Source organism: Sturnus vulgaris, unplaced genomic scaffold (assembly GCF_052056855.1).
Source record: "Sturnus vulgaris isolate bStuVul1 unplaced genomic scaffold, bStuVul1.hap1 Scaffold_194, whole genome shotgun sequence".
In the NCBI taxonomy this organism is placed as follows: Eukaryota; Metazoa; Chordata; class Aves; order Passeriformes; family Sturnidae; genus Sturnus; species Sturnus vulgaris.
The window spans coordinates 1,092,288-1,098,609 of record NW_028276164.1 but is presented as its reverse complement, the minus strand read 5'-3'; positions in this window follow the sequence as shown (position 1 = coordinate 1,098,609).

Below are 6,322 nucleotides of genomic sequence, written 5' to 3'. Positions count from 1 at the left end.
TCTTTTGTTTCTTCCCAGGACCTCTGACTGGTTACTTCATGTTTGCTGCTGATTTCCTCTCCCTTTTGAAGATGAAAATGGTAAAAGTGTCTTTGACCTGCCTTGCTGGATATTGTGAAGAAGAACAGTCATCTACTGCAAGTGGAAGTGTCACAGGTGGAGCAGAGTTCTGTGAGTGCTGTATCAAAGCAGACCTCGTCAGACCTGCCAGAACAACTGGTCCATGCTGCCCTTCACTGCTCTGCCTGTTCCCCACTGTTCCATGCCAGAGTAATTTAACTGCTGTTAATTGGGTGTGTGTTTCACTCGAGCCAGTCCAGCAGAGCCAGCAGAAAGCAGCCCCAGAATGAATGGGGCTCTGCAGAGGAGCCCCAGACTATTCATCAGCCTGCCCGCAGAACTGGCTCCAACTCTGAACCCTTGTGACCACACTCTGAAGAAGACACACTTCTGATATTTCTGAGGCACTTATGACTGAGACACTGCATGTGCTTGTGCAGGTAACAATCCCAAAGTTCTTTCTGTCAGGAAAATTAATCCACAAATACCAGAGGTTTATGTCCAAAAAGGAGACAGAGGAGTCCTTTTTGCTTTATTCAAATAAAGGGAGAGGCCATGGGACATTCCCCTGGGATCTCTCAAATTTTTGGAGGACGCAGCCTCCTTTTTATCCTATTTTCCCGGCCGCATTTCCCTCTCTCTTTCCCCTTTGGCTGAGGTACTTGAGAGGCACAGACTTCCCAGAACGCCTGATACCTGAAATTCCCCTCTAATGTATAACCCTCCCTTTTAATTTTTAATTCTTATAGAATTCATAGTTTCCCCCCCGTTGCTTCTTTCATCTTTCGATATCCAATTTCATTTATCAGCAGCCCTACAGTTTGTTTGTAAAGGCAAATATCTTTTTCCATTCATCAATCAGTGGAATCCATCCCATTGTTTCTTTTATCTCAGTGCTAGCCTTATCTATAGGCTGATCCACAGCTCATTTGTAAAGACAAATTCAACATTCCTCTCACATTTATCATGGATTAGTGTGTATCGACCCCCTAAACTCCGAGTTTGTGAGGGACTCTCAGCACCAAGAAAATGGAGATGTAGAGCATCCACAGTATGCCACTGGGATCCATCTCCAAGAGATCTGTGGATGCCCTCCATCAGAGAGCAGAATTCCATTGGGATCCACAGAGTGGTGAGGTTTTCTACTTAATCTGGATCTGTCACTCTCTTTCTCTCCCCAACCCCTATTCCATTTCTATTTTTCTCTTTTTTTTTCATTCTCTCTGCCACTTGTTTACTCTACAATAAAATCCATACTATTGACTTTGGCACATGCCCTCATTTGCACCCTAATTGAGGCAGAGCCATTTCTGATCATTTTCATCAGTGGATCAGAACAAGGGGCTCGAAGCCCTCCAGTCTGGCTGCTGCTCCATGCCACTTCCAGGGGCTTGGGCTGCTGAAGGGCTGCTGGGCTGGGCCCTTTGTGACACAGGGCCGTTCTATCGGGTTCCTGGGTGCTGTTGGCCATTCTGTTGTCCTGGTGACATGGCACAGTCCCGCCCTGCAGGGGTATATACGGGGCACAGGGCCCTGCGCTGCCCAGGGCCAGGAGTGCCACTGGCTCAGGAGGAAGCAGCTCCTGGGATCTCTGTGCTCCAGGCAGTTGCACATGGAGAAGGAAAAGGTGAAGCCCAACGCCAAAGCAGCCAGCCCCATGCCCAGCAGGCTGGAAGAGCAGGCCCTCAGCGGGCAGTGGCTGGGGACAGGCGACAGCTCAAGCCTGCAACCATGCAGCAACCTCAGCAACAGCTGCCATGAGGGATCCCAAGGGGAAGCCTGCATTGAGCAGGAGCTGTCCCCACTGAAACCACCAGAGACCATCAGGCATCCTGAGGGGAAGCCTGCATTGGGCAGGAAGTCTCCCTAGAAAAAAACACCAGCAACCATTAGGAATCCTGCCCCGGCTGGGAGGGCTCTGCTCCCTGCGCGCACGAGGGGCGGCGTGGGCAGAGCACAGAGACATTCCAGGGGCCTGCGGGAGGGACATTCGTGGCCAGCACTTTCCAGCTGATCCTTGCTGTCTCCTGCTTCCTCCAGGCTATGGCAAGAGCTGCCGTGTGGGATGGATGGGGCACGATGAAAGCAACCCCTTGGATGTTAATGCATGCAACAAGTCCTTTAAAAGGTCAAAACACATGTCAAATTTTGTGATGCAAGACAGAAACAGCTGGAAGGGCTTAAAAAATGTGTTCCAGGAACTCGTGATATGACAGCACTGGTGTTGCTTGGGAACTGTTCTTCCTCACCTCCTCCCTCATCTCCCTCATCTCCTCTTGGAGGCTCACAATTACAGCAGAGACATGAGCCTGCACTGGGCCATTGATCATACTCTCAAAATTTCTAAGCTTGTTGCTTGTTGGCAACAGAACCCACTGTCTCTGTTATTATCAGCATTAATTGTTGCAATGAAGGTGGTGTATTGAGATGGCCCCGGGTTTGCCAGATTGCACAACATCTGCCCTGTGCACCTGACCTTGTCAGGGTCATTGTCATGCTGTCCATCCCTCCCAAAGAGCACCTCCAGCACTGCCACTTCTCTCAGCTCTTGGATCCCTTCCTCAAGGGTCTTCCAACACCTTCTATGGTGGTGCTCCTGCATTCTCTCTCTGTGGACAAACCTCTCTCTCACACTCATTAAAAGGCACTCCCAGAGGGAAAGGAGGCCTGGCTCCCTTACAAATACCTGGTCCACACCTGAGTCCTGGGTCAAGGGTCCCAAATTCCTTGCCTCAGGACCATCCAGTTGCACACCTGTACCCATAAGGTCTCACACCTGCAGTAACCAGGTGGTAAAAGCTTCAGGGCCTCGTCACTCAATGTCTTTTTGCAGAGTATGGAGACTTTTGTACGACAGGGACTTGGGGATGATCTCAACCTCTGGCTCCCCTGCTGGTTGTGAGGGCCCTCCTTTCTTATCCTTATTTTCTAGGTGCCTTGTTTTCATCTTAGACTTCTTTGTTTCCACAGGGGTGACTATTGCTCTCTGTGAGTGCCCTTGCAGTTCAGCTGGAACCTGAACAGATGTAATGTCTGTGGGTTCCACTGCTGCACCATCAGACTCTCCCTCTTTAAGGCAGGGGGAGTTTCTCACCAGCTGGGGAAAGGTACTCCTTCAGCATCTGGCCCATCTCACACATCTCCTTCACTAAAACACCCACCCAATCCGGGTGTTTCATTTCTGAAGTGGGCTGTGGGGCAGGGTCAGGCTCTGCAGCAGCATCCCAATTTCCTGGGGTAGGTATCAGGGTTGTTATCCAAATCAATCTCCCCTTATCTCTGAATGTTAAATAGAACAGGTTTAACAGGCATATCAGCAACACCAGCCACTGTAAATGCATTAGCATTTAGAGAAGATTTGAAGCCTTTGAAAACTGGTGGGGTGGACCTAAACGGTGGACTGGATGAAGGGAAGGGAGAAAATTTCCCCTTCTGTTACTTCCTCACAGTAAGTACCATTATTGAAGTAACCCCAAAAACACACAGTTAGAGTGCAATAGCTCTGAACCCACGTTGCCATCTTCCAGAGGAAGTTAAAAACCCATGAATTCCTCACCTTATCAACCACAAAATGAACTGGATAATAGTCACAGTAGCCTTAGTGATAGGACCCATGTTCAAATAAGGGCCTGCAAATGGGAGAGATGTAGCAGTGACCACGTGCAGCCCAAACCAGGGTAAGCTGGACAACATGGTGCCACCTAAAACACAAAATCAGGTCACTCAAGAACTGTTATTGCTTTTCCAGCTTTTCCACTCAATGCCCACAGGTTCTACCGTTGGGTGCCAAAATCTGCCCTGGTTTGAATAAAAGACAGGTGTGTGCTAGGGAAAAGAGGGCCTTCCCTTGAAATGGAGGAAGCAAATCCCTCCCTCTGAATGAGTATAATTTTGAAATTAAGGGGCTCTCAGGCAAAGTTTTGGGGACAGGAATGACAGTTCTTTACTAGTATATCTAAGAAGGCAAACAGAAGAACAACTCTGGAATTAACAAGAAGCAGAACAGGAACCCAGTTCCAGTCCTTCTGGGCCTCAGGCACTTTTCCCCTGTGCTGCAGTCACCGTCACCGCTGGCAGTGAGCGCTGGCAGATTCCCGGTGGACGGGGCAGATGTGACGATCCCGGCACCTGCAGGGGCTGGGGGTGATGGCAGCTGTGTCCCAGATGGGAAGGGATGGAGGAGAGGCAGGATGCTGGGAAAACAGCAAGCTGAAGCAGGAGGGCGTCCAAGCAGGGGTGCTGGGTCCAAAACAGAGAGGCAGCTCCCGGCGTTTGGATGGTGGGGGGGTAGCAATGACCTTTCTGCTCCGAGAGCCAAAAGCGAGCGAGAGCCAGCAACTGCCCCCCACCCTCCTTTACCTGCTTCCAATCTCACCGTGTTCCCCCTTTCCCTCCCCCCGCCCTCCGGGAGAAATTCCCAAAAAACCAGGGAGGCTCTCCCTGGTGCTAGGACCTAACCATCAGTGCTTCTTAGCATGTCAATGGGAAAAAAATTCCACAGGCAGAGAGGAAAGGAAAAACCAACCCCCAACAGACGCTTATCCAATTCTTCACTGATTTGAGGTTTATCAGCTGTTGCAGATACTGGGATGATGGTACCATGTTTTAATGCTTGTTAATCATCTAATTTCACAAGTGTTATTATTTATATCTGTTATCAGAAATGTTTTGGATTGTTGTAGCAGAATTATTCCCAATTACTTTAAGTTCTTGGTTTTACTACATGTATTGTTTTGTTTTGAACTTCCCTTCATGTTCATGGCAAGAATCATGCATGCTGTTTTTTAAAAAAGGAAGGGAGAATTAGCTCCTAAATATTTATATAGTTATAAAAATTTTTTTGCAATAATTATACAAAAAAAAAAAGTAAAATATTTTTATATAAGGCTCTTCAATTGAAGGTACAATGACAAAGTCTAATTAATTCATTAACTTATGGAGAAGGTATGCATGTGTTTTTATCATCAACAAGTTCAAAGTAGTCACCTGTTCATTCAGCCAAACATCAATTGCCTCCAAGAAAATGAAGCCCAGGGAGAAGAAAAAGAACCTAATCACCATGCAGCCTTCGTGGCCAGAACAAAACCAGAAGTAGGACTGCCAAGACATGGCTGTGTCTGGAAATTTACAGGCAAATTGCCAACAAAAGCCTTGTGTCATTATCATTGTATAGTGTTCCTACTAACCTTCTTCAGTTATTCCCTGTTCCAGGATCCAAGAGCACATTCAGTGATGTCAAAGATCAACATTTCCAGCTAATTGACTATTTGGACTTTAAAACAATGGTCCCATTCCCATTCCCCTAGGAGATATTGGACATTATTCTTTTGTTTTCTCATGCTGTGAAACCCTGTGTCAGTGAAATGATAGAATTTGCTAAGTTTTGTTGATTGTAATCGGTCTTTTATGTATCTTATCCCATATCTAACAGATAACCAGTGATAACCTTAATGAGATAACACCCTCACAAGAGAGAGCTATTTTATCATCAGAACATATGAACCTTCTTTGAATTAATGAAAAAGGGTGAGATGTTGCAGTCAGGTAGAAAAATTATAAAAGAAAGGCTTCATAAAATCAGGTGTTGCTCTCTGCTAAATTAATAGCTAGCCTCTCACTTCTTCTATGTGCAGCTAAGTAACTTGCTTGTTCCCAGGTGAAAACAATCTTCAGCATGAAAACAATTAACACAACAACTATTCTGGTAAGAGAACCATTTGCACCTGCAAGAAATAAGAAATCTGTCCTGCTGGGGACAAGGACGTTCATTCCCTTCCAGGAGCCCAATGCCCGGCTGGGGCTCCAGGGTAGGGGGTCCTTGAGCAGCTGCCCCAGAACCTCCGCCAGGGTCTCCTAGTGCAGGTAATAGGAAATGAAAATCCTGGAATCACTGAGGTTTGATGTAGTGGTTTTGGTTTATTAATTTGAAACTTTTTTTTGTGGTGAGAGAGGATTAAGAAGTAGACGAAAAACAGGTTTAACATTAAATGGTAGAAAGAGAAATTTTATTGCTGGATACTATAAGAAATAATAACTTAGAATAAAACTTTAGACAACTTTTTTTTCTTCCACACAATTATTTTTAATACTGAAAACATACAAAAGCAATTCAGGTCGTTTGCCATCTTTAAAATAGTTTTTTATTAATTTACTTCAAAGAGGAGACTTTTTTCAGTCTATGGAGATTTCTTCATAACAAACAGTTTTCTTGTGGTTTGGATGTTACAGTGATTAAGAGAATGGAAATCTGATTACTATCTAA